Below are 27971 nucleotides of genomic sequence, written 5' to 3'. Positions count from 1 at the left end.
TTTCTGCACTCCAGGACCTGGGCGCCTTATGTTGCAACCCGCACATTCCTGCAGCAACTGACACAGCCCCCAGCATATGGCTTGGCCCATTGTAGGGGTTTGATAAAGTTTCATGATTGACTGGGAAAGGAAGCAGGAGAGGCCTGGGCCTGCAGAAGGGCCCCCTCAACAGGAGCTCTGACTCACAACCTGTTTGGCACTGCGCAGCCCTCTCTGGTTTCCTGAATCTCTCTCTCTAATGGCAGATGTTTTAAAACAATGATCATGACAATGACACTGTAATCCCCTACTTTCCCTTGCCTCATAGAATTTTTTCAAGTGTTTTTGCAGACTTGCTCTTAAGGGTAATTACATTTTTTGGACTAAGTATTTGCAAAAACTTTTTTTGGTGGTCCCATCAGATAACGGCGGCCCGCAGGGCTGGGAATCTGTTAATAGTACGTGCGGGGAGGACAGGGCAGAAAGCTGGGATCAGGAGTCAGACTAATTAGGGAGTGGGGTGGAGTTTGGGACGGCTTGACTGGGTGCATGAGCAGTAATGTGAGGGCGGGTGTGCGTCCAGGGGTGGATCAAAGGGCCTTTCTCCCGTCTTTTTTTTTTTTTTAGAGGAAGAGTGGGTACGGAGGGATTCCGTGTGTAGAAGCAGCAGGGGCACATCCGGGCTTCCTCCTGGAGGGCAAAGCCAACGGCCAAGGCCTAGAAAAGGGCAGGGGCTTCTGCGTGCGGAGATGGTCTGCGCAAGGGATCTGGCGCGGGTCTGCGGACCCTGCCTGGAGACGGCGGGGGTGGGGCTCCCCGGGGGCCGGGGCGGGGCGGCCGCAGCCGGCGGGGCTGGAGGCGGGGCTGGAGGCGGGGCGGGGCGAGGCGAGGCGGGGCGGGGCGGGGCTGCGGGGCCGTCTCGCAGGCTGCGGCGGCCGCGGGAGAGGCGTCCACAGCGGTGGCGGCTGGGGCAGCGGCAGACCGGCGGCCGAGCAGGGCGGCGGCGGCACGGGGTGAGCGGGGCGCGGGCCCGGCGGGGACGCGGCGGGGAGCGCGGCCGGGGGCCTGCAGGGAAGCGGGCTCGGGAGGCACCCGGCGAGCACTGCCATCCTTCCCCAGCTCCGGACGCAGCCTTCGGGGGAGGGCGGGAGGGAGAGCCGAGGACCCAGTCCCTTAGCCCTTCTCCAGAGATCGCCGTCCAGATGTCCGACTAGGCGCCCCACTGCCCCTTCTCCCGAGGACAGCCTCCTGCTTGTGTTCCAGGTCACCTTCCTCGCCCCTCAGCCACTCAACCTCCTCCCCCAACCCCCGACGCCAGGTATCTTCAGCTCCAAAGCCATTCCTCCAGGAGACCCCCGATTTTGCTTCCCCATGCCCACCACCAGAGGCCCGGCGCCCCAGCACTCTCTACAGCCCCAGAGGCAGAGATGACCCCCGTCCCTAGGGCCTGCACACCTGGACTCTAATGCTGCCACCTGCCAGGGACTCTTCCTAGCCAGCCAGCCAGCTGCTGTGCACCGCACCCAGGCCTCCTTGCCATCACTCTCCTCCATCTCAGAATCCCAGTCTAAAGAAAGGGACTTGACGGATCCTGAGCTTTGGGAACAATTTGACCCACTTCCCAAAAGGCTGATTCCGGGCCAGCCCGGCTGTTTGGTGGAGACACCTGTCTTGCCTGCCAGCCGAAGGACCGACCGGTCTCTGGCAAGACGGGCCAGCGGGTCCCTGGGTCCTCCTCCAAGCTGTCCTGACTTGCTGACGAGTGACCCCAGAGACCAGGACCAAGAGCTTTGTCATTTAAGACCTCCAGGTCTCTTTGCTGACCCCACCCCCAGTTCCCCAGAATTCCGCCCCTGCTGGTGGGAGTGCAGGGTCCACCATCCTGGCCCTGGCCTCCCCTCCCATGCCCTTGTTTCCCGGCTGCCTGCTCCCGGGGGAACCCAGGGCAGAGTAGTGGAGCTGGGATTCAGGGCCTCGGTCTCCCCCCCAGCCCTCTGGCCTTCCTTCCTTTCCCTGTTAGAAACTTTTCCCCTCTTTTGCTGGTCACCATCACTCCGGTTGGGCCTGGGCCATCTGCACAGTGCTGTGTCCCCAGGGCACAGAAAGCTGGGCTGGGACCACGGAGGGCTGGGACGTGTGCTGGGCCAGCACGAGGAGGGTGGCTGCTAGCCAGGTCGGGCTGGGCGTCTGGGCCCGGGGGCCAGAGCTTTAGGGTGGGTCGTTGGCTTTCACTGAGCCCCAAAGGGGGTCCGAGGGCTTGCTTTGCTGTGAAGAGAGAGGGCAGAGCAGGGGCTGTTTTTCCTGCCTGCTTCTGTCTTGTGTTGCTATGGTGACAGTTTTGCCTCTCTTCCTTCTTCTGACTCTTCTGGGAGCTGCTTTTTATTGGTCTGTTGTTCTGTCTTTTATGGCTCTAATTTCTCCTTTCTATTTGCTCTGAAATAAACAGTCATAAACATGGGCGCTGGGCCCAGGCTGGGGGCTGGCAGAACTTCACCTCTTCCTGGCCCCAGGCTCCTGTGAGAGGAGAGTCGGGGAAAGAGGTGGGGACAGACCTGGCCACACTCCCTCCTGCCCCCAGCTCTGGGAGGGCGGCAGAGGCATCACAGTCTCAGGCACACAGTGGGTAGCCCGCTGCCTCGGTGCTAATAATAGACCCAAGTGTGATGCAGAAGCCCGCTAATGTTGATTTCCTTTCATCTTCAAGGCAGCTCTGTGAGGTAGGGGCCGTCCCCACTCTGCAGATGACAAAACTAAGCTCAAAGTGAGCTATTTCCCTCAGGTCACTCTGCTTTTAGCACATCGTCCGTGCTGAGATTTTGTTGAATGGATGGAAAAGTGATGGAGCTGGCGTGCAAAAGCCCAGCTCACTGCCTGGCCACCCCGAGGGCTTCCAGGTCCTGCTCCCAGAGGACCAACAGAGCTCCCCCAAACCCATGTGCTGGGAGACTCATTGAAGGGTTTTCCCCCGTTTCCCCACTGGACTCCCATGGAGGCCACTGCCAGAGAGCGGCCTATCAGGTCCCTCGCGCACCTTTGACCCCACTGTTGGGGACTCAAGTTGGGAGGAGAGTCAAGGCACTTGTGACTTCCTGTTTTTGCTCAGCACCCAGAAGCGTTCAGTTTGCTTTTACTCTCAGGGCTTAGATGCAGCCGGGTGAGCCGGGGACACTGAGAACCCAGGAGACCTTCCCAAGTCAACCCTGGGCGAGGAGTTCAGAGCTGTCCGGCCCTGGGTCACCGGCGGTCAGCTGTCAGCGACACCCTCCAGAGAAGCTGCCCCCCTTTTCCCTTTTATTTTTCCCTTCACTGCACACTCTTTTCTTTCCCATCCCTCCCCTTTCTCCCTTCACATTGCCAGTGCTCTAGGCCTGTTAGTAATGAGCTGGAAAAGCACCGTGGTAGCATGAAAAAACCAGGGAGTCCGCAGCCTCATTGTCAAATTCCAGCCCTGGGGCAGTCAGTTCACTCACATGGGCCTCAGTTTCAACCTTTCAAATGGGGTTGATAGCATCTGTCTGAATGGTTACATTTGCTTGTTTTTGTAGGATTGAATGGAGTAGTTTACAGGGATTGCTTTACAAAGTTGAAAGCCTGAAGGGCGCATAATGTTCTTCTCCTGTTGGGAGGTGTCAGTGTTAAAGAGACCCCAGACCACCGCCCAGAGATCAAGAACTGATTTAGGAATAATTAAGGTATAAAATCTCAGGAGTGGAGGCATGCTCTAGTCATCTTGTCCAGAGTTGATGCTGAATCAATCCATTTCTTTCTTTATGCACCTTCCATTAACTGAGCATCTACTCTGTACCAAATACACTTTGGGGAACTGGGGATTTAAAAAACATGAACACTATTCCTGCTTTCAAAGAATGTAGTCTGGGGGCAAAGACAGTCATGAAAAGAGATCCTTATGACACCTTCGAAGAAGTGGTGTGATCGGGAAAAAGGCAGGGAGATGTGAAGCCCAGAGATGGTGACTTGACTAGCCACCCACCCCTTTATGGTTGAATCAGGCAGCCTGTACTTTGCGGCTGAAATACAGCTCTCTTAGCACCGCCCACCTGGCAAGCCCTCGGTCAGGCCCTCGCAGCGATGGATGGGTGATGACTCCCGAGCCCCTCAGTTCTGTGAGCAGTGTCGGGGGAGAGAGGCATGTGGCAGGAGCCAGCCCTGCCTTCCTTGCTGAGTCTTTTTTTTTTTTTTTTTTTTTTAATTTATTGGCTGCGTCGGGTCTTCGTTGCTGCTCACGGGCTTTCTCTAGTTGCAGCAAGCAGGGGCTGCTCTTCATTGCAGTGCGCGGGCTTCTCATTGAAGTGGCTTCTCTGGTTGCAGAGCACAGGCTCTAGGCGCAGGGGCTTCAGTAGTTGTGGCGTGCGGGCTCTAGAGCACAGGCTCAGTAGTTGTGGTGCGCGGGCTTAGTTGCTCCGCAGCACGTGGGATCTTCCCGGACCAGAGCTCGTACCCATGACCCCTGCATTGGCATGTGGGTTCCCATCCACTGCGCCACCAGGGAAGCCCCCTTGCTGAGTCTTCATTCATCCACTCATAGTAGCCTCTGGCTCCTATTTCATCTTGGTCAAAATCCTTTCGCAAAGGCTACATGAATTACCTGACAAGGCAACATGGTGTTTGGGAAGAAAGCGGACTTTGGGAACCAGCCATGAGCTCAAACTGTACTACTACTGTGTCCTAAGTGTGGGATCCTGAGGGAGTATCTAACCTGTCTGAGCCTCAGTTCTTGTACCTGTAAAATGGCAATAATGAGACTTGCCTTCTAGGAAGTGAATGATCTTATGTATTTATAGGGTCTGGCATGGGGCCCACTTCATACTTGCTGTTATTTAGTTATACTGATTAGGAAAGAGTTCTCAGTTACTGGGCCTCTGGGTCCTCTTAGAACCATGGTGGGGCGCTCTTTGGACTAATTCTGGCCTTCAGAGATCCATTCATTATCTGGGAAGGTTAAAGATTGCCCACGCTCAGGTTCTAAGCACTGCTGGTTAATCTTTGAGTTATCTCTCACCAGATAAAACAGTATTCTACAACATGGCGATACTGCAAATCAGCAACACTTTGATTTCCTCAAAGGGGAACAAATTTGAAATGGCAACAAACAGGCTGAGTTTCAAAAACACGTTACTCTGAGAATACTTTAATTTGATGTAATCCCACCTGCTTATTTTTGCTTTTGTTTTCTTTGCTTTTGGTGTCAAATCCAAAAAAATCATTGCCAAGACCTACATCAAGGAGATTACCACCTGCGTCTTCTTCTAGAAGTTTTATGGTTTTAGGTCTTGCATTCAGTCTGTGTTTTGAGTTACTTTTTGTGTATGGTGTAAGACAGTGGCCCAGTTTGGTTCTTTTGCACGTGGCTGTTGTTTTCCCAACACCATTTGTTGAAGAGACCGACCTTCCCCCATTGCATGTTCTGGCTCCTCTGTCAGACGATACTTTAGCATGAAGGCTTCACATTTTTTATTCTGGGCATGTTTAGCTTCCTGTTCTTTTTTTAAGTTACCCTATCTATGGATAGACATTTTCTCAAACCATCACTGCAACTCTGTGACATTGGTATTATCATGCCCTTTTGACAGTAAAGGAAACCGGGAAAGGTCCCTTGCACAGAGTCTGGCGGCTAGCAAGTGGCAGGGCCAGAATTTAAAACTGGGCCCGACTTGCTCTTCATGCTGGCGTACACAGCCTTGTCGTCTCCTTGGCTGGCACGTCAGTGATTTAAAATAATTGCGTTTGGAGTATGCAAGCAGATCCTAACGGCGGTGGAACCGGTCAGGGCTGTGACTCGGACCCACAGTAAATATTTAGAGACTTTATTAGGGTTTTGTTCTCAGCACAGGATGAACGAGGCTTTCGGCAGTTGACTGAGGCTTGGTTCCTAGAAGTGGTGAAGAGAAGAGGAGTTTGGCGTGTCCTAGTTCAGAAAACATGTTTGGTGATGCTCAAAGTAGCTTCCTTTGCCCAAGAATGGGTTGCTAGTTTGTCGCTGAAATAAATTCAGTTGATCTTAGAACTGAACGTATGAACGGAAAGCATGACAGGTGCACCCCAGGGATCTAGGAACAGAAGCAAGAAGGTCAGAAAATGTGGGTCAGTGGCCCTACAGATGCAGGGGTGGTTGGGATTTCGTCTGTCAGTGTAAGTCATGTCTAGGAAGATGGAGGTAGAAAAGCGATTACAGAATGGCTCACTCCTAGCCTTTCCTGGGTAATTTAGAAGCCGAATTTCCCTGGTCTGAGAACCCATTGTCCTGAAAACAGTGCCATGTTTGCCAGCAACACGCTTACCTGGTCCAGCTTAGCTCTGCAGACAGATCCGTTTCTATTGGCAGTTATCTCAGGGCCTGAGTCTGGTGTCCGCTTATTTAATGACTTCATTGAATGAAACGGGGGATATGGGGATATATGTATACGTATAGCTGATTCACTTTGTTATACAGCAGAAACTAACACACCACTGTAAAGCAATAATACTCCACTAAAGATGTTAAAAAAAAAATAAAATAAACTGGGGAAATGGGATGCCCCCAAAGAGCTGAATTGCAGTTTTATGATGGATCAAGCATAAAAATAAGATCATTCACTCATTTGCTTAGCAAATGTGTACGGGACAGGCTCCTGCCTTGTGCTGAGCTAGATGGAACGCAGTGATTGAGATGGCTTTGTCCCTGGCCTCAGATAGCTCTCACTCCAGGCAGGAAACACACACCTAAAATGGAGCTTGGAGAGTGTCGGAGAGAGTGCGGAGGGCGGGGAGGAAGGGGGAAGTCATTGTTTCACCTCTTACGGCAACACCGCCCCCTCCCTCCCCATGGGTGTTGTCTGTGGTGCACCTGAATCGCACCTGACACGTTGCAGGGAGAGGAAGCCTGAAAGAGAAAAGTACAAGCCTGGACGGCGAAAAGCAGGCTCTGCTCTCAGCCCTGTCCTCGCTGCCTGCGTGGAGGAGGAGGGGCAGGCACGGTGGTCCCCCCACCGCCCCGGTTTTAGGTACCCACGGTCAACTTCGGTCTGAAAATATTAATTGGAAAATTCCAAAAATAAACAACTCAACAGTTTTTTGTTTGTTTTTTGCGGTACGCGGGCCTCTCACTGTTGTGGCTTCTCCCGTTGTGGAGCACAGGCTCCGGACGCGCAGGCTCAGCGGCCGCGGCTCACAGGCCCAGCCGCTCCGCAGCATGTGGGATCCTCCCGGACCGGGGCACGAACCCGTGTCCCCTGCATCACCAGGCGGACTCTCAACCACTGCGCCACCAGGGAAGCCCAACTCGTCAGTTTTAAATTGTGCACCGTTCTGAGGAGCGTGATGAAATCGAGCACCTTCCCGCTCCGTCCCCCCTGGGATGTGAATCATCCCTTTGTCCAGCGCACCCCTGCTGTGAGTCACTTAGTACCCATCTTGGTTATCAGATAGACTGTGGCTGTATCACGTTGCTTGGGTTCAAGGAACCGTTGTTTTACTTAATAATGGGCAAGAGTAGTGATGCTGGCAATTCGGATGCGCCGAAGAGAAGCAGTAAAGTGCTTCCTTTCAGTGAAAAGGTGAGAATTCTCAACATAATAAAGAAAGAAAAAAATCTTTGCTGAGGTTGGTAAGATCTAGAGTAAGAAATTCATACTGGTTTTGCTGTCACACCTCATACGGCAAAAGTCACGGCTACATAAGGAGTGTTTAGTGAAGATGGAAAAGACATTAAATTTATATAATAAGATACTTTGAGAGAGAGGCCACATTTACATAACTTTTATTACAGCATATTGTTATAATGGGTCTATTTTTTATTAGTTACTGGTGTTATCTCTGTGCCTAGTAAACTTCATCATAGGCATGTGTGTATGGGAAAAACCATAGTATATGTAAGGTTCAGCACTATCTGTAGTTTCCACTGGCGGTCTTGGAACATATTCCCTGAGGATAAGAGGAGACCACTGTACTTCACTTTCACTGTAGGTAATATGGGAAGGTTGGATTTGGTAACTTAGAAGGGTGCTTCCAACACCTAGCCGATGATTCTAATAAACCCTTGGGCTTCTGTCCCAGAGTGACAGGTGAAGAAGCAAAACCTGGCAGCCTTAGTCAGCAAGGTTTCAGAGACAGAGCTGGGATGGGGAGAGCCGAGGGTGTTTTCAAAAAACAGAGAAACCTTGCGCCCCCTCGTAGAAAGGGAGCCAAGTCTGATTGAGCATCCGAATAAATAGTTGAAAGTCAAGGCTATTGACAAAAGGGAGAGCCAGGAGGGATGCAGGAGCTCAGCAGCGATGGGAAGGACCGTCACCAGCTCACTCCCACGTTCCAGGACTCCACCGCCTGGGATGTGGAGGGTTGACCTCAGAGATGCTTTGGTCACTGCAGAATGCCCTTCTGTTTTAAGTTAATGTCTGTTTTAAAAAATCATTTGGTTTGATGATTTCCGGGTTTTAGAATAAATTAAAATGCATAATCGTTTTAGGACCGTGAGGAACAGTGCCAGACACACAACTATCTCAACACACCGTCAAGCTGTGTCATTCCCAGTGGCATCCAAACTCAGGCTCTTCCAGTAGCAACGGTGAGGCCGGATGCCTGGCACCTGGAGTAGAGAGACAGAGAAAACCCACTCGAGGCAGCCTGGGCTTTCGCAAGTTATGCCATCTCTGAGTCTTGTGTTTCCTTGTGTAAAATGTGGGTGGCCGCAAAACCTTCTGAATAATGAGCATTTAATATCCACTTTTAGCAGTCCCCTAAAGAGCTTTAAAAAACAGATATCCCCATTCTGTGGATGGGGAAACTGAGGTCCACAGGTGTGAAGAAACTTGCATAATGTCACATCATGAGGAAGGTTGCACAGCTGGCACCTGAAACCATGTCTGTGTGCTTTCAAAGCGTGGTCTCTCCTTACCACCCACCCTAGGAAGGAGAGGATGCCAACGCTTTGAGATCCAGAGAGGTGACATGTGCACCTAGAAGTTCCGTGAGACCATCCCAGGGCTGCAGGGTGAGTGCATCTGAAGCCCACAGACCTGGCTGGAACCCTGGCTTTTCCCTTGGGCAGATGTCTTAGGCTTACTGAGTTTTCTAATTTTGGAACTGAAGTTAATAATATTTGTGACCCAGGAATATTGCAAAGAATACAGGCATACCTCATTTTACTGCACTTCACAGATATTGCGTTTTTTTTACAAATTGAAAGTTTGTGGCAAGCCTCAGTCAATCAAGTCTGAGCCATTTTTCCAACAGAATTTGCTCACTTCATGTCTCCGTGTCACATGTTGGTAATTCTGGCAATATTTCAAGCTCTTTCATTTTTATTAGATTTGTTTTGGTCATCTGTGATCAATGATCTTTGATGTAACTGCTAGAACTTGCTGAAGGCTCAGATGATGGTTAGCATTTTTTAGCAATAAAATTTAAATTTTAAAAATTAAGGTGTGTACATTTTTAGACACAGTGCTCTTGCACACTTAATAGTCTACAGTTTAGTGTAAACATAACTTTTATATGCACTGGGAAACCAATTCATGTGACTCGCTTTATTGCGGTGATCTGAAAACGAACCCACGTGATCTCCGAGGTGTGCCTGTAAATGAATTAAACATTGTCAGTCTCCCTTTTTGCCTGATCTTTTAAGAAAACGTGTTTGAAAAGTTCTCGATCTACTTCCTTGAGGCTCCTTTTTATTTGTTGTTTTAAGTTGGAAACAACAGGGAACTTCTTTCTCTGACAGACGCATTCCGGAATTGCCCCGACAAAGCCCCCCAAATCCACTCTTCTGGACCTATACTTCTAGCTCGTAAGCCTTCATTTTAAACTTGAAATGAACCTGGCCGTGTTGCTTACTGGAGTGTAATAAGGATAAGAATTCCAGTCGGCATCCAGCATTGCACCTACTGTATGATCCGTCTCCCATCCTGTCTTTCCTATATTTTGTAAATGCACGTGTATGTTTTTTTTCCCCTGAACTGTTGAGGTTTGAAATCTGCGCCCTTGAGTACTTTCAGAAGTAATCAATGGAGCTGTAAGCTATTTTCTGACATTCCCTTATTTGCAGTTCCAAAATCCAAAATGCTCTGAAAATGCAGTGGTTGTTTTTTTTTCATATCTCATCTGGAGGCAAAAGCTGGCCTGATGATACCTGAGACTATTTTTAGTTTGTATTTATCCCACTCAGGATGAACAAGTTTTTCATCAGAAGGATGAGTGCTCCAGACTGGGGGTACATATAACATGCTATTATCTGTACTCTATTACCTTTCTAAAATCTGAAAAATTCTGAATTTGGAAGCACATCTGAGCAAGGAGTTTCAAAGAAGCATTTGTGAATCTCCCTTTCTAAAAGCCCAAAGGAACTCACAGCACCCCTGGGATTAGGGCGTTGGGGAGGCACCAGAGGGACCCTCCAATGTCTACCTGATACCAAACGCTGTGGTGACATGATTCATCGTGTACTCATCAGAACCCTTCATGGCCAGTTTTCTATTTCCTCAATTTAAATAATAGGAAATAAATGAGCAGGCTTGGCACAAAAACAAAACAAAAACAACAATAACAAAACCTTTTAAAAGCGTGGGTTCCAAAGTTTCATTGGGACAAAGTAGTTTTTAAAAAATTCCATAGAACTAAAATAAGCTGGGAATTTTTGATCTAGCGTGGCTTATAATCGAGTTTCACAACTGGCCTTTGGGGGGAAGATAGAAGGGAATTTTTAAATCCTACTCATCATTTTAGCCTTGGGAGGAGGAAGCAGGGCTTGGAGAGCGAGCAGGAGGAAGTAAAAAGGCCCGAGTAGGAGTGAGAAGGTCTTGGTTCTTATCTTGGGTCTGTTCTTGACTTGTTGAGTGATTTGGGCATGTTGCCTCCCTTCTCTGGGCTCTAGGAACTCCGTTTTGAAGTCATTTAATTCTTTCTGTCTCTCTCTGTCTCTCAGAGTCTAGGAGTAGAGGCTGGGGCCCCCAAAGCGAGTGAAAAGCACTGAGCTGCCCCCCTGGCTGCATTCTTGCAGCTTCCATCCATCTGGCCTCCAGCCAGACTGGAGGGAGGTGAACAGCTTCCTCGTGCTCTTCGTTGGTCTCCCCCAGGTCTTTCCTTTCTCCTGCTCTCACAGCACGACCCTCTGACACTGTAGGCTGGTTTGTGTGGGATTCACTTTGTCCCCAGCACCTCCCCTGATGCCCAGGGAGGGCTCACGGGATGTTTAACCGAGCACTGCAGGTGAAACTGCCCCGCTGGTGATGGCCAGCGCCGAGGGTTGCACTGGGGCTATGGTCAAGGCCATGCTAGGCACTGCTGAGGGGGTGTTGGGAAGGAGAGTGGCAGTTCCCAGTTGCAGAGCACAGGACCAGTGCAAGTTCTGCCCATGGAGATGGAATAGGTCCCTGCAATGGCCTGTGTGGGCGAGGGGTTGGCATGTAGCGCATTGAGGTAAAGGGCGTTGGGGACCCATCTACCTCCCTCTCATTTTCTCCCTCCCTCCCTCCCTTCCTTCCTTCCTTCCTTCCTTCCTTCCTTCCTCCTGCCCTCCCCCACCCCCTTTCTTTCTTTCTCTTTGGAATTTACTCTTAACCTATCATAATTCTGACTTTTGCCGGGTTGAAAGTTTCTGGAGAATCTAATGAGGTTTAAAAAGTTGGTGATTCTGTCTGTCTCAGAGCCCCTGCCCTGCCCACCCAGGAGATGCTCACTTAGCAGTAACCCGTGATAGGAACCGGGCCCCTGACCTTGGATGGGGGTTTGCACGATGGAGAAATGACCTTGACTTTTAGGGTCCTGAAACCCTTCAGTTCGCACAGACTGTGGGATCCACCGGGCAGCTGTAAATCTGGTTGACGCCAGGGCACACTGAGAGGAGGGCACCTCTGGGGGTGGCTCGTCCTTATAAGTTAGCGAGGCCTGGACTCCTGTGTGTGCGCGTGTGAGTGTGAGTGTATGCCTGCTATGTGGGTGCGTGAGCGTGCACGATGTGTGGTGTGTGCGCGGCATAGGTTGTGTATGTGTGAGCAGGTGTGAGTGCGTGGATTCCCGGGTCCTTACAGATCCTGGGAGGCGCTACCAAGGCCCGGGCCTGGCGTTGTCCGGTCGCGGCTCCCTGCAGCCCGACCCGCGGCCTCTGTGTATCTCCAAATGGAACTGACCACCTAGCGGCTCCCTAGGGCCTGAAGGACCTTTAATCTTTCAGAGACCAGTGACCACCGACAAAGGCAATTCGGAGGTTAACTGGCAGGAAACAACTAAATTATGTTTTCTTAGGGAGAAATATCTAATCCTTCTGCTTTGGAAACCCAGAACCCTGTCAAAGCTGATTTTATACATATTTGAAAAGACACAAGTCATTTGAGCATGAGACTTTAAAAGTAAAGATAAACAAGAGGAAAGCCTAATATGGGTTTTAAAAAATAAAGGACTAGGGATACGGTCAGTTTCATTTGACAGCCGGGTGGAGGAAGGTAGGAAAGGATTATGAAAGCGAAAAGGAATGGAAGGAGAAAGAGAAACACAGAAGAGAAACCGTTTGAGCTGCCTTCGCCCTGTGACAGGCGCCAGGCCTGTCTCCTCGTCCGGACTCTTCCAGGCCAAACCCAGGCCGGGCTTAGCAGAGTCGGGAGGCTGGAGGGGAGGGAAGTGGATGGATAGAAGAAGGGGGCTGAGGATCCTTGCACAGTTTGCTTACTAAGCTCCCGAGATCAAGAAGACCTCTCGGGGTGGTGGACAGCACCCTGTCCAGGGAGTCCCCTGGGAGCTGAGGTCTCTCACTGACCCACCTAACCTTCTGTAATCCTGTCCCTCTCTGCGCCTCAGTTTCTTGGCCTGCAGTTGCTGTGGCCGAGAACTCTCTTGTCCGTGTGTGCAAATCGGGGGCTTCCTCCCACGTAACTGGAGGCGAGCGTGCAAGTTCCTGCTGGTGGGGGTGAAATGCTCTGTGCATCTCCCCTATTGTTTCCTCCTTTAAACCACCTGTGTGTGAAGTCCCCTTGCACGCTGTCCACTCAGTAATCTGCTAGTAAGGCTGTGGGTTGTACAGATATATCTGTTCCACCTCAAATTCAGGAAATGATTTGAGTAGCTCCTATCAGCTAAAATAGCAACAGTGTGCTCGCGATTTCGTAGTATGTGCGCTTGAGTTGTTTTTTTCTACATAGTTATTTCCAGGTTACCCAATACCGACACGGCCCCTGATTTTTCAAAGTGTACCCCATTTTCAGTTGTGTTCATGACACTGAATTGTGATCTGCAGCATGCTTTTAATACCTGTCAGTTCTCTTTTGCTAGTCTGTTTGTACACATCCCTCACCCTACAGACAACCTTGCAAGGTAGATATATTTCTCTCTCTTTTGCAGATAAAGACTGAAGCTAAGACAGTTTTAAAAACTTGCTTTAAGGACATAGGATTGCAAATGGGGCACCAGGATTTTGAGTCAAGTCTGTCTGGCTCTCAAAGCCCTACAGTTTCCCACACCACATAGTTCCCACTGCTTCCAGCCCACAGTTTTATTTTTTTTAGGAAAATCAAATCTTTTTTTTTTTCCTGCCATGGTTCTACTTAAGCCTCAGAAAATGCAATCATAGCTGGACTTCTTCGCCTCCTTGCAGAGTGGAGTCCCATGGTTCTCCCTCCCATAATGTAAACTTCATGCAAATAATATATTCCACATAACACACTTTTGCCAGGCACTCCTCAAGTGCCACACACTGTTCTAGAAACTTTCATGTTTCATTGAATGGGAGATGTTGTGGACTTTATTTTATAGAGGTCAAAACTAAGTCTCAGGGCTTCCCTGGTGGCGCAGTGGTTGAGAGTCCGCCTGCCGATGCAGGGGACGTGGGTTCGTGCCCCGGTCCGGGAGGATCCCACGTGCCGCGGAGCGGCTGGGCCCGTGAGCCATGGCCGCTGAGCCTGCGCGTCCGGAGCCTGTGCTCCGCAACGGGAGAGGCCACAGCAGTGAGAGGCCCGCGTACCGAAAAAAAAAAAAAAAACAAGTCTCAGAGAGATGTAATTTTTTACCTGAAGACAGCACATGGAAGGTTGTGGCTTGCTTTGTGAATTAACGATTCAGAATATGGTTCTTCCGGGGGCTTGGGATTTCACCTCTGGCTGAGGACCGAAGCACCCCTTGTTGAATCATGAAATGGAGTCCAACTGACCCACCCAGCTCTCAGCCTCATTGTCTCTGCTGCGGTCAGAGCCCGATCTGGTGGTTGTGGAGAAAGGCATGGTTCCTCTTGTATTTTCCCATCTTGCATCAGCCTGTACCATCCTTGGCTTACTTGAGCTGGCCCCAGCTCCCGTTCTAGTTCCACGGCTCATCACAGACTTACCAATGTTATGCATTAGCTTCATATTACAGAAGAGACCGCGGTAATGCGATTTACCCAGGATCACACACGAGCTATGCATGCTCTTTCCAAGATGCTCTTTCCTTACCAAGACAGATTCTCTGAGATTTACTTCTGGTGTTACATTCTCCTGGAAACCTCCCCCAACTCCCCATCAGATTCATCCATCCGTCCATTCTTTCGTCCGTCCATCCATCATCCAGCCACTTATTCAACAAATATTTATGGAGCACCCACAATGAGTCACTTCTCTGGGTCAGTATCTGGAGAGTCAGCAGTGAACCAAACAGACAAACTCCCTGCCCCCGTGGAGGTTATAATCTATCAGGGAAAGATGGACCATAGACTTATAAGCAAGTAAAATGGAGATGATGTTAGACATCACATGTTGATGAAGGAAGATGAGGCAGAGATGGGTGTACAGAGTGAGGGGTGTGGGGACAGGGTCTGGGGGGAAAGAGTTGCTCCTTTAGGTTGGGTGGTCAGGGAAGTCCTCAGAGAGGATGACAGTGGGGGAAAGGCCTGCAGGGAGTGAGAGGGTGAACCACACAGCTCGCTGGGGGAAACGTGTTCCAGGCGGAGAGTCGGCAAGTGCAAAACCTCAAAACCTGGCCCGGGGAGAGCAGCACGGAGGCCAGGGCTGTGGTTGAGTGGACAGGTGGCAGGTGGGGAGGTCGGGGACACAGCCAAGGGCTGGCCAGGGACTTCAGTGCTCTCCTGCTGCCCCTTCTGACTGAGAACCTTTGCTATATGTCTGCAGCCTCCTTTTCCACTGGTCTGTCCTCACACTGGCCTGTGCACCCTGGAGGGAAGGCCTCACATACCCTTAGTTTTCACATCCCCAGCACCTCGCGCCAGGCCTGGAGTAGCAGGAGAGTGCAGCATTTATGATAACTCTGCTCCTTTTTTTTTCTTTTTATTTAAGTTTAAAACTTCTTTTATTGAAGTATAGTTGATTTGCAATGTTATGTTATTTTCTGCTCTACAGCAAAGTGATTCAATTATACATATATACATTCTTTTTTTAATATATTCTTTTCCATTTTCTTTTTTTTTTTTTAAGCCAAAAATGTTAATGAGGGGCTTCCCTGGTGGCGCAGTGGTTGAGAGTCCGCCTGCCGATGCAGGGGACGCGGGTTCGTGCCCCGGCTGGGGAGGATCCCACATGCCGCGGAGTGGCTGGGCCCGTGAGCCATGGCTGCTGGGCCTGCATGTCCGGAGCCTGTGCTCCGCAACGGGAGAGGCCGCGGCAGTGAGAGGCCCGCGTACCGCAAAAAAAAAAAAAAAAAAAAAAAAAAAAAGAATGTTAATGAAAGTTTATTTGTGATTCTTTTGATAACATGGGGAGTTTGAAGGCATGCCACTTCTAAACTCCAATTAGCAAGTTCCTTTTTGGACAACCTTCAAAGGGTTGCTAGGGAAAGAATGAGGGGCCAGGAAAAAGCTGGAAGTGGAAGCTGTGGCGAGGAGGGTGTTAAGTGGAGGAAGAGGGCTTCACCAGAAAGCCTGGGATTAGGGGGGCTGCCAGGACCCCTGCTGGGGACCAGTGTTTACAAAGAGTGGCCAAGGCTGGAGCAAGGAGCTCTCGGGAAACCCTCAGAGTGTGTCGGGAGTCCAGCCAGGACTTTCCACTCACCACTTTGCTGACTCAGAGGGACCTGGAAGGCCTTGTCTCTAGAGACCTTTCAGGAAAGAAAAGAGCATTCTCCCTGCTGGGGAGTTTCCCTCACAGAGCTGAATACTGGTCTCAGAGGACTGGGCTTCTTCTGAGGCAGGGAAAGAACCTAGGAAATGCAGATCAGCTAAAACGGGGGTGAGAAGAGGGCTGAGCAGACACACTTGACCTCCGTGTGACTCGTCAAGGTCAGGGACCTCCTCTGGCTGTCAGCTCCCACCTTCACATCTGCTCCCAGTCCCAATCCTGCATCCTCAGGACAAATGGAGGCTCACACCTTCTGTGCCAACTCAGAGCAGTTGGTCCAAGTAGCTCAGTAGGGTCGGAGCCCTGGGGGAAGGGGTAGCGATTAGTGGATACTGAGGCTGGAAAACATTCTGAAGTCCTTGGGAAGCCATTAGGGCATTTCAACGAGGCAGTGATGAAACTGGGTTCCCAGCCAGAGGTATGTGTGTGTCAGAGTGTGTCTGACATAGTTATAAAATGATGGAGTGTCCGTCATGGAGAGATGGGGAGGGAAGCGATTCCTTTTCCACTGGTGTGTCAGGTGATGGGTTGGTTTAAAAATTAAAAAAAAGAAAAAGCAAAGATTTGTCTTGCCATTATTGAACAACTCTCTTGACGATGGGCTGTGCACAGGTACCGAGCTGGATGCTTGTATAGACACAGCAGATCAACACAGCCCTTATGAAAAACCATACTTCAGAGCACATGGGATAAGATCCCTTGAATGACCTGGCTGCAAATGCATGTTGCAAAGATTTAAAGGTGGGGAAATAAAAAGTCACAGTACCTGATTTTTAAAGGATGGCGAGTTACTTCTGTACCTGCCAATGATCTGTGTAAAGCAAGTGACAGTCTCTCTGGACCTTCGTCTCCTCACCCACCAATGGACTTGATCTTCAACCCTCCCAGGGATATTAGAACACAGCAAGCTTTGCCAACACGTAAAAAGCTCTGTACGAATTGCAAGGTGTTGCTTACATGGCCGTGAGGGTTTCTGTTAGCAATGTGGTACCTACCGGTGAGAGGTTTGGATGAAGTCTAACATTCATTCACAACTTAATTTTTCTAAACTTTGCTTCTCCTGGTATGTCTCTTGACTGCCTGTTTGGGCTTTCTTCCAGCTTTCAGAATTGTTTTTCCTGATTTTTTTATTAGTGTCTGGTTTCTGCAGTTCAGTGCAATGCTTTAAAAATGTATACGTGTACGTGTTTACCTAAACACTATGGGGCCGATGGTTTTCTTTGGCTGATATTACACTAATGGAAGAAAAAGGCCAGGATAGTTGCTCAGGATATGAAAGGCCTTGGGTGCTGTATGAAAACAGCATCTGTGGGTAAGATAGGAGGAGGGTGTCAGAAGTTGGCCTTGCATGGGTCAGGGTAGGAAACCGGCAGTGTGAATTACCATGAAAAAGCATGCAGGGTGCCAGCTCTGACAGACCCCCCCCACCCCACAAAAAATAGCTGTTGAAAATTGAGCTGTCTCGTGAAAAGATCAGCTGCTGCAGAATGTAGAATGCTTTCCTTATATGTCAACAAGCTGGGACAGAGCTTTGAGCCAGCCTGAAATGTGTCTAAATAAATGATTAAGGTGACTCACTCATTCGCATTGAAAGGAGCTTTTTTAAAAAGTGAAAGTAAGAGGGAAAGAAGGGAATAAAGCAGAGGCAAAGAACAATAGGATTTGAATTGAAAACAATAGGAACGAGAAAATGGAATTAGTCACTTATGTCAGATCCTGTGAGCCTCTGTCCTGAATGAATACCTCCCCATAAAGGTTTTAAGGTCAGGGTCTCTTTATGTTTGAATTTCCTGGTGAAATAACACACCATTCCCTGGGCAGGTTCCAGGCCTGTGATGGGCATTCTGGGGATATTTGTCACGTAGCTGCTGCAGAGCTACACTGTCCAGCTCAGGAAGCCTTCCTACAGCCAGGGAACAGCCTCTCAGCCACTGGCAGAAGGTCTGAGGCTAGGATCCCTGTCAGTTCAACGGAGATGGAAGCCCTGCCCTTCAGTTCTGCATTTATTTTATTAAGTGTCTCAAGTACTTTTGCTACATCATCCCTGATACCAGGAACTGACCCAGAGACCGATGAAATCTTTATGATTGGCTAGTGTTTGAATTGATCTGTAGTTTGCAAAAAAAAAAAAAAGAGAGATTTTTTTACACTAAAGATGAGCCAGTCCTGTTTTTAATTATAATCAGGTATGATAAAGTATATAGTTTTGTTTCCATGGCTTTCATCTCTTTGCTGTTTGATTCTGGACCATCACTTAACCGCCCTTAGGTCTTCGGGACCTTAGTCATGGAATGGATGTGATTCCTTCTTTGCTGACCTCAACATAATATCTGTGAATATGAAATGACTTAATATGGCATCAGGTGGTGTATTAGTCAGTTTTGCCGCAGTAAGAAATAACCCCCAAATTTCAGTGGTTGGTAGCAATAAGTCTCTCACTTATGTCACATGTCAGGGGCTACTGGTTGGCTTCATGGTACTGCCCCACATTTCTTTTTTTTTTTTTTTTTTTTGCGGTACGCGGGCCTCTAGCTGTTGTGGCCTCTCTGGTTGCGGAGCACAGGCTCTGGATGTGCAGGCTCAGCAGCCATGGCTCACGGGCCCAGCCACTCCACAGCATGTGGGATCTTCCCGGACCGGGGCATGAACCCGTGTCCCCTGCATCTTCAGGCAGACTCTCAACCACTGCGCCACCAGGGAAGCCCCCCACATTTCTTATTCTGAGACCTGGGCTGAAGGGGCAGCTGCTTCTTGGAAAGTGTCCTCCTCATGACAGGGAAGAGAGTGACCGAGGTGGCAGAAACTTGAGCTGCTTCTTGAAACTTCTGCTTTATTCTACTCACATTCCATTTGCTAAACAGGGCCAATGGCCAAGTCCTATATCAATTGTGACCGCCTGCCACGGGAGGGGAGGAGGTACATACAAGTCACATGGCAGCCAGAAATATATTCTTGTTACAACCCATATACTGTAAACATGTTAAACAGGATGTGAATGTTCTTAGTAAAATAATATTTGATGGCCTAGTAGGAACTGAGCTCATATCTGATGTTGATATTTAAGTCAACTAGACTACACTGCACCAGCCAACATTCAATTACATTCGAACGTAGCTTCTCCAGGATGGAAGAAATTTGGGGTCATTTGCCTACGATAGGGGTAAAACCTAGCAGTGTACCTGGCAAATAGTAGGTGTTGGATCCATGCTGGCTGTTCTGAGTAACTCCATGAGGTCACAGCTGCTCCAGTGCTCTGGGAGCCCAAGAGTCAAATAGAATTAAGGTTTCCAGTCTGTTTAAGATGGGAACATTTGACAAAGCATGTATTTTAACTGTATGCTAGATAAACAGGTTTATCAATTTAGTTCTTAAATTCAAATATAATTACATTTCTGAAGCCTTTTTGCCCCTCACACTGGAACTCATATCATGACATCAAAGAACTCTCAGGGTGCAAACGTAACTCAGGGTCCCCAGTATTGTTGATGATCACTGTACTTGTGAGGGACAGTAATAACCGCACTTTTGACTGTTGTGTCTCTCTTTGGAGCTTTCCAAAACATTTATTTTGTTGTTGTTATTGTACCTTCCTGTCTTTCTGGGAGCAATGGTAGTCTCTTAAATTTAAAGAAACAAAAACCAAGGCACGAAGATGTGAGGGCAGGGCCAGAGGCCAAGCAGGAGGCGTGGAACACCACTCCTCCCCTCCACAGCTGTGTGACCTTGAGCTTGTTACTCAGCCTCTCTGTGCCTCGTTCACATCTGCAAAATACGGATGGTAATAACTCCATCTTCCTCCTGGAGGTGCTGTGACAATTTAATGGGGTGATGCCTGTGGAGTGTTCGGAGCCACGCTTGGCACACAGTGGGGGCTCAGGATCCGTCTTCGTTGTTAGCTCTGGGCACAGGAGGGAGAGCGGCAAGCAAAGAGCAGCCGTCTGCTCCTCGGGCACCATCCTCTGTGTCGCTGGTCTTTGAGAAGGGAGAGCACAGGTAGCGGGGAGGCCTTGGATTGAGGCCGGGGTGTGGGACTCCAGGGATGGTGAGAAGGAAGGGACATGGCTGCGCTCCTGTCCTGACGTGGTGCAGAGAGTGGAAAAGTCTTCAGGGCCCTCGCCCCTGCTGTACCTGAGCCTGGGTGGTCAGGGGCCCACTGGGCTTCCTGGTGGGCAGGACTTCTCGTCAGTTCCAGTCAGGGGCCTCAACCTGCGGTGCTGACTCAGGCAGGAACTTCCCAAAGCAATGCTCACTGGAGACACAAGGGACATTCATAGGGACGTTTGTCCGGGGCCCCTGATCGTATCTTGCTGACGCCGTGCCGGGCCAGCCTGTCGAAGGCATGGGGTCTCTATGCATGAAATGCAGCTCAGGAAACACACTGCAAGCCAATCGCAGGCAAGAGGGGACCCACCGGACCCCAGGGGGCGGTTAAAACACAGGTGAGCGCCCACACAGCAGGCAGCGCTTCTCACGTGTATAACATCCTCTGGGGGTCCTGGCAAACCATCATCGTCTATTTTCCCCTCAGACCTCGAGAAGGCACCTTCTGAGAGGCCAGTGTAAACTGCATTTTTAACTTGCAAATAATGAAACGTCGTTTTGCTTTTTATTCTGTAATTGAAAGTTACCTTTTCTCTAATGCCTTTAATGTAAATAATTTCATCCTGAGTGTCCAGGAATTTCAAAATCCACTTCAGCATCTAACCCTTTCGTCACCAGCATTAACAGGTTTTCGCAAGACAAAACAGCTCATTTAGAATGCTGTGTTCTAGTAATAATGGGGAAAATATAGGCCTTATTGACATCTTAATCATTTTCCTTTCTGGGCGTTAGTGGGGGAAGACGTTCTGTGTGCAGCTCCGATATGTGTCATTCAAGTTAAAGGACATGGATTTTCGGTTTCCCACCTGCATGGTCTCCCTTACTCTTCCTAGAAAGCACACCTTATTACTTATGCCCATTTTATGGAAGAGGAAACTAAGACTCAGGGCCTCATAGGAGCACTTGGCTCAGGTTATGATAACTGGTAAATGGAGCGGCCAGGACTTGAACCCAGGTGTGTCTGACTCAGAGCGTATGTTTTCGGCACCACATAGGATAGTGGTCAGTTGTGTGATGACTGGACCAAGCTTTCTGAGGACACATTATCTCCCTAGCTGCTTAGGCCAAGGAGGGTGAGGATGTGTGTTTATGAAAACCTTTCCAGTGTGGCTCCAAGTGCTTGTGTGAGGGTGGTCCTCGTGGTCAGGAGAGGTGGTCCCCCGTACAGAGACCCTCTCCACCCAGCCGTGGAGAGCAAGGAGAGCTCAGGGTTAATTAAGCCAGCTGGGGCTCCCCGGTGGGTGAGTTCCTCCCATCCATACCCTGTCATCAGCTTCTATCCAAGACTGAACACCTTGCTTTTGTACTTCTGCACATGTGCGGTGGCAGCGGGCTGTGATGACTGAGCCTGACTCCTTCATTCCCTCATTCCATTCTGTCAACAGACATTTATTGAGCACCTACTATGTTGCTGGACTGAACAGTACAAAGGCCCTGCTGTTAGCTTTCATGCATGCATACACACACACACACTGTTAGGCGGTGGTGAGAGTTACGAGGAGAAGTAAATCCGGGTAAAGCGGGTAGAGAGTGAAGAGGTTCATGTTGATATGGGTGGTTCAGAGAAGGCGGTCTGATTAGCAGACGCCTGAGAGAAGTGGGAGGGGAGGCACATCCACACCTGCAGGAAGAGCGTGGATCATACAGGCAGAAGAAAGGGAAAGGGGGGCCACCCCGAGGTGAGAGTGTGCTTTGCCTCATCAGAGAAAAGAGCCTGCAGTCTGTCTGGGAGAATAAGTGAAGCGGGCAGCGGGGAGGGGTGAGGTGGAGGCCAGACTGCATCCGTAGGGCCTTGTAGGATGATGGGTTTTTAACGGGAGGCAGGAAGCTGACAGTTACTGACACCCATTGTGCACTAACCTCTGAGCTGCCTCTAAGCTTTATAATAACGTGACAAGAGTATCTGGTACTGGTGTTACAGGTGAGAAAACTGAGATGCTTACTTACCTGCAGTCAGGCAGCTCACAAATGTCAGAACCAGCGTTTAGACAAGGCCTTTCGGATTTCAGAGCACATCCCAGACCTACCTCAGATTTAGCATTTGTTAATGATTTATGACATTTGACATTTATTTAGACATTCGTGAATGTATTCGAATATATGTGTTCAATTCTCTGCTTCATATCAACTGTGATGACACAGGAAGGCTCAATGTCTAGTCACTCATTGACGTTAATACATTTAATAACTATAAAACATCTGTTTGGAAGGGAAATTGTACCAGATGTAATTTCATTTCTTGAGCAAATTAGCATGCCATGTTACCTGGTATGTGTTAGTGTGAGTTCTCCAGAAAAACAGGACCAATCGATGTATATTATATATAAATGTATAATATATATCTCCAAGAAGTCCGAGACCTGCAGTCTAAAGGCTGGAGACCCAGAAGAGCCAATGGTATAGTTTTAGTCTGAGTCCAAAGGCCTGAGAACCAGGGGAGTTGATGATGCAAGTCAGGAGGCAGGAGGAAAGCAGTGCACAGCTCAGAGACAGAGAGTGGATTCTCCTCCGCTCAGTCTCCTGCTCCATCCAGGCCTTTAATGGATTGGATGAGGCGCACCCACACTGGAGAGGGCAGTCTGCTTTACTCAGCCCACAGATTCAGATGCGCACCTCAGCCAGAAACGTCCTCAAAGACACACCCAGGATAATGTTTAACCAAATATTTGGGCACTCTGTCATCCAGCACGTTGACACACAATATTAACCATCACAGAGACCATTTTGAAAAATATAAAACCAATGAAAGAAAACGGAACATTACAATGAGGAGGCTTCAGCACTTTATGTGCCTTACTTGGTCTTGAAGGGAGGCCAGAGCTCACCTGCCAGGGTATGCCCAGAGCCCTAGCTCCCCTTGCATAGACCAGTTTGGCTTCCGCTTTTAGCCATTTCAAAACCTCTCCATTTTCAGGGCCATACTCAAGCTCTGCGTGATAGGTTGACCAGACAAGCAGGATTCTTTGACATCATCTAGACTAGGGATTTTCAAAATGTTCTGTTTCATAGCCACATGGGAAATGGTAATATTTGTACAGCACACAGAGGAAATGGATGAAGCTGCTTGTGGCCCCAGGGGTGTGGCCTGGCCACCCTAAGCCCATCAGCTGTCCCCCTAGACTAAGGACGTAAATTAGCACGTGTTTGCCACATGGTTGGATCTGTTTTACAGATGGGAATACTGGCACCCAGGAAGGGAGAAACCAGAGCTCCCCGGTTACTACTTGAGACCTTCTTGCACACTAGTGGCTGCACTCCATGGCCTTCCTTGCCATTTCAGTCACTCCAGATTTCTGAATTATCCATCAACCATTTGTTACAAATTGTCAGGGACAGCTGACTTGTGTATGTGTATATAGACGACTTCTTCCCAACTGGGTTATTAATTATCTAGAGACAGGGTTTTTGTCATGTTCTCTTTCTTTCCTTATACCCTCCAAATAACCAAGCATAATGGCTTGGACTTTTCTATGTATTAAAGTATAAATAAACCGTCCTCCATCCTTATCCTTTAAAATAAACTGTGACATCCTGTTCCGTTGAGTATCCATTCTTCCAGAAAGCATTTCCGAATGTCCCTGGCTGTAAATAATGTCTGCCTTCTCTGACCCTCCAGAGCATTTTCTTTGTGATGTCTTAGAGCTTTCACTAGTTTCTCTCTCCCGTTAGAGTTGTTGGTGCATGTATTCCAATCTCCCTTTCCAATAATATAGACCACTTTGAAGTCAGAAGTACATGTGGTTCAAGTAACAGAGTAGCATTTACTTAACAGGCATTCAATTCAGATTCAGTGTTGCTCCAGGGCCTGTGACATATCAGATGCTGTGCTAGGTCTGTAAGACAGGAGCTCGTGTAAATTTCAGCAGCCATGTGACATGGGGGTGGCGCTTAGCTTCATTTTACTATATGAAGAAACTGAGACTCCAAGAGAGGAGGTGCCTGTTTTAAGACTGTTTAAGTTGAAGCCAAGGCCCCGGGCTCCAAATCCCACATGCTTTGCACCACCCAGAACATGTCCTTGCTCACCTCAGCTAATGTTTGTTGAATAGATATACAAGCCAAGAAGAGGGAAGTTCATTAGTTTAGAGGCTCATAAATGCCGGGCATAAGGCTTGTGTGATTTTTCTTAGTGGCCGTAAGAGTACCCTCGTCTTGGAAAACAAATGAAAGGAATGTTGGTTCTCATGAATGTGTTCCACTCTCCTGCCAGTGGCCCCCAGAACATTTGCAAGTTCAGTTGAAATATGACTTTCAGATGAAAGAATGTTCTGACCCAGGTCTTCCTCCCTTGATTTCTACCACAGTGAAAATGGGAATTGATACTTTTTCATTTTGCTGTTAATCAGCTTCCTTGATAATCAGTTTCTTTGGTAGATGAGGTGAATCTGGTCAGCTGCGACCTCCAGGAGGCTTAGTGGCTGTGTGTGTGTGTGTGTGTGTGTGTGTGTGTGTGTGTGTGTGTATGGGTAGCAGGGCTGTGAACATCCTGCCTTAATTTTTCTGCTCTACTTTCCCCTTATTTCCCATGGCAATCATTGACCCCCTTCCATGTTAAAGACCCCCCCAAAGGTAGAAGAAAGCTTGCACAGCAATGCCAGATTCATCTTCCATGTGATTATCTAAGTGTGGTCTCCAAGGAAGTCACTTCTTCAGCCCCGATAATTCCTGACTCTATTCAGAGCCCAGAAGCCCCTAATCATGCTTCTGAGTTTGGTAATGGCAAGTGTCTTCACAAACATCTGCGAAGAAAACATGCCTCGAGGAAGCTTCTGTTGGACAACAGTAGTTAAGCCACAGCATCTGCTGGACAGAGGCATCTTGAATAGCAGGAAAAGCCCCATCTCCCTGGGGGACATGGCAGGGAGCCCCCGGAGAAGAAATGGTCATCCAAGGCTACAACTCAGTGAGGTCAGTCTTCCAAGGGGCTTACCAGTCCTCACGTGACCTGCTGGTGTGGTAATTCCCTTTTTACAGATGCAAACACTGAGGCTTCTGTGACTCAGCCCATCCACTAAAAGGACTCCTTGTAGAGTAGAGCCTTTCTGATTCCAGCCATAACCTCCCTGGATGACAGAGTGGACACCACGCCCAAGTGCTTCACACCAGCTCTCTACCCTGGATCAAATCCCAGCAACAGAGTAGAGATGCTGAGATGCTAGCACAGGGTCAAGAAGATGGATGTACATTAGCGCCCTTTCCCACTTCCAGGTCTGCATGTACAGTAAGTCCCCTACATGCAAAGGAATTCCGTTCTGAGAACACTTTCGTAAGTCCAACTTGTCCGTAAGTCCAACAGAGTTAGCCTAGGTACCCAACTCACACAATCGGCTATAGAGTACCGTCCTCTAATAGGTTTATAACACTTTTCACACAAATAATACATAAAAACAAACACACACAAAAAATAAAACAGTTTTAATCTTACAGTACATACCTTGAAAAGTACAGTAGTACCAGCTACATCATGCTATTATGCTTGTTTCCAGACATCCTGGGCTTGAAATAAAGACACTGTACTACTGTACTCTATACAGTACTGTACAGTAAAGTACACAAAAACACAACCACTTGTAGAGGATGTACTTACGTGATTGGACATGCGAACGCACATTCGCATCTCTGAAAGTTTAAAACTGGAAGGTGCACATGTAGAGGACTTACTGTAGATGAGCTGGACTTCTGGGCACTGAATCCTTCTCGAATGTCTGCTGGAAACCAGGCCCTGGGTAAGGCGCTGGGTGGAAGTGAGGGCTGGTGTATTTTCTGCCTTGAGGACAAGTCTCAAGGCGCATTCCATTCTTTCTCAGAATATATTCTTACATCGTGGAACTGGTCCTGGCAGGAGACAGTCAGAAGGCATTTATTCATGTCTTCATTCATTGAACAAATAATTTTAAAACACTTACTATGCCTGGGTGGGCACAGAGGGTATGACAGGGAGCAGAACTGACATGGGCCTGGCCCTGAACGTGTACTTACAGGATGTCTAATTATGGGTGAAAATGGATAGAACCAGGGCTAATGTCTTTGTAATATTTTAGCGGGAGAAAAAGTGAGAAATAACGTGTAATGTAAATAAAATTGTACAGGGGGTGTCCCTACACAATTATTTACCAACTTTCGTGTCTTCCATTTCCATTTTGATTGTATGTCTTTTTCACAAAGAAAACATAGCTGTCCATTGAAGTCCCTTGAAAACGTTCTTGGCTGGTACAGACAAGCTGACAACTGCTCAAGTCCGGCTTCTTCCATGGTTTTGCATCCCGCAGGCAGGCTTTCGCGGCACCGTTGCGTCTGAAGAGGTTGAAGAAGGTTCTCTCTATCTCTAGGGCCTTGCTCCTCCAGTCGCCCTACCTACAGATGCCTTTCAGCTGCGGTTGCCTTTCTTTGAGGCTAAAGGCTACTTATTGTTTAAGCTGCCGTTCAGAGGTCATCAGCTAAAGCCATTCGTTCATGCATTGGACAAGTATTTGTTGGATGCCTACTTGGTGCCATGCATTGCTCTAGGCACCGGGCATGTGAGACGTTAGAAAAAGCAGATGATAAAGTTATTATAACTCAGGCAAAGGTAATAAAATAATGTTGATTGCTTTCTAGTTTACTAGGAGGTCAAAAGAGCATGGGACAAAATGAAGCAGAGTAAGGGGGTACATTGGGATGTGTGCTGGATATATTTTAAGGGTAAGGCCAAAAGAATTTCCTGAAGGATTTGATGTGGGATATGAAATAAAGAGGAGGCTAAGATGACTCAATATTTTGTGCTAAGAAACTGGAAGGCTGGAATTGTCATTAGCTGAGATGAGAAACACTGTGGATGAAGTAGGATTGGCAGCAGAGATGAGGGAGGAGTTCAGTTTGGGGCCACTTGAAGTTTGAGTTCGGCATCCAAGTGTGGGTTTTGAGCAGGCTGTGATTAGCGCAAGCAAGGGAGAGTTCAAAGCTGGAAATAGGCATTTGAGATTTATGAAAACATAGGTGATATTACAGCCGTGAACCCGGGTGAGATCACCGAAGGTGTAAGTCCTGATAGGGGAGAGAGAGACGGAAGATCTGAGCCCTAAGGAATGCTGATGCCAAGAGTTTTGGAGAAAAAGAAAAGGAACCAGCTAAGGAGACTGGGAGGGAGCAGACATTAACTAGGAGGAAAAATCAGAGACTGTGCTCTCCTAAGACTCTCTAGAAGGGATGAGGACTCAATTCTGCACAATTGCTGATGGTCTATAAAGACGGAGACTGAGAATTGACCATTGGATTTATCATGATGGAGGTCATTAACATCATCCACCTCTGACCCCGGCCCACCCAGCTTGCCTCCCCTGCATACCTTAGGGTCCTTCAATGATGCGTGTCTACACTGCACTCATTTGATCTCTTGATCTCCCACAAAAGAGCCAGACGTCTGCAATCCTGCAGCCTTCCTCACCACATGTGAGTCACTTATTTAAAATAAATGAGCATCTCCTATGTGCCAGGACCGATCGAGATAGGATAAACCTGCTAAGTCAATCGAGCAGTCCTCTGCCCTCGTCTTACAGCCTAAGGAGTGAAGCAACACTTACAGAGTCTGTTTTCTTCGCAAAAGAATGCGATTGACATGGTAAAATGATGGGAGGTCAGAGGACAGAGAAAATTTCCCTGGGGGTCAAGTTGGAGACCACGGTGAAAGTAGCCTTTGAATTTGGTCTTGAAGGATGAATAGGATTCAGGAGATGGAATAGCGAGAAAACTATTTTAGACAGAGGGAAATGTAGGAGCAAGGGCATGCAGGTGGGACAGCTGGAAAGGTGGCACTGAGCTGGAGGGTAGGGTATGGGAAGGAGAAAAAGCAGGTGAGGCTAGAATTTTGGCCGGGACCTACTGAAGAAGGCC

The 27971-nt window shown here is 48.6% G+C and overlaps 1 protein-coding gene across 1 annotated transcript in view; it reads left to right on the top strand.

The window, feature by feature from the left end:
* Positions 1 to 942: 942 nt before the first annotated feature.
* The window catches only part of CYRIA (CYFIP related Rac1 interactor A), a 105349-nt gene continuing 78320 nt past the window's right edge, over positions 943 to 27971 (top strand). Inside the window, exon 1 of the mRNA XM_082671781.1 lies at positions 943 to 992. The gene's annotated coding sequence lies outside the window, so the exon portion shown is untranslated. The remainder of the gene's footprint in view (positions 993 to 27971) is intronic.

The sequence above is a fragment of the Grampus griseus genome, assembly GCF_964374135.1.
Source record: "Grampus griseus genome assembly, chromosome: 15".
In the NCBI taxonomy this organism is placed as follows: domain Eukaryota; kingdom Metazoa; phylum Chordata; class Mammalia; order Artiodactyla; family Delphinidae; genus Grampus; species Grampus griseus.
The sequence above is the reverse complement of the archived record's forward strand: the minus strand, read 5'-3'. Positions and strand labels throughout refer to the sequence as shown.